Genomic DNA, 1103 nt, shown 5'->3' on the forward strand with positions numbered 1-1103 from the left:
GATTACATTTATTTGGATAATTTATTTTTTATCTGATGTATTTTCATTATGTAATTAATTTTACTTATAATGAGTTTGAAGAGAATAAGGAACCGACTCCTTGTTTATCAAATAGTCTTCAGTTTCCAGCAAGGTAATTTTTTCACTTAAGAGCTCATCATTCTTACTTATAACCGATTGCAAAATAATAAAAATAAAAGGTGATTTAACAAAAAAATTAATTTAAAGACACATCAAATTATCAGTTACCATATTTGTTCACAGATTACAACTTAAATGACCCGACTGAACATTAACAAACAATAATATGGTTTTGGTCCTTATAATATGTGAAATGCAATATTTGACTTGTATTTTTTAGTATTTATTCTATGCAACACATTTACTTTAACTTAATTGTCTATTGTAAAATTTTAAAGTTACATTTTTAATTTAACCTTAGAGGTATTAATTTTTGGGCCTTGATCTAAGACTAATAATATTGGGGTGAATAATTAAACTTGAAAAATTATTCATGTACTTCTGTTTAATTCACTTATTATTTAATTCATACATAATGATTGACTGTTCACAAAAGAAAAACAGAAAACGCTACTTATATCTGAAAAAAAAAATTAACTTGCACTCACTTTACCGCAAACTATTGTATGACTATTAACAATATAGAAAATAAATATATTCATTATTTTTTAATACGACGGTGAATCAAATATAAACCAGAATTTTTGTTTTATAATTGGATAATAAAAATATACGCACAATATTATTTTTCTACATAATTTCCTCTTTCGAAAACACATTTTTCCCAGCACAAAGGTAACATTTAAGCCCACTATCGTAAAATGAAGGTGAGCATGATGTCAACTAATTGCTCACAAACACTTCAACAGCAGCATCTTCTTCAAATTTCTGTCCTCCAAGTGCTACTTTTAGTGGTCCAAACAAATGATAATCGCTGGACGATAAGTCCAGACTGTATGGAGAATGCTCCAATGTAGTCCAGAATAAAGATGCAATTTTCTCTTGACCTCTGCAGCTTTTCTTCCCACTATACAATGAGCTGCAGAACACTTTACATAATACACATATACTACACCAAGAAC

Source organism: Lycorma delicatula, chromosome 13 (genome assembly GCF_047948215.1).
Source record: "Lycorma delicatula isolate Av1 chromosome 13, ASM4794821v1, whole genome shotgun sequence".
NCBI classification, from domain to species: domain Eukaryota; kingdom Metazoa; phylum Arthropoda; class Insecta; order Hemiptera; family Fulgoridae; genus Lycorma; species Lycorma delicatula.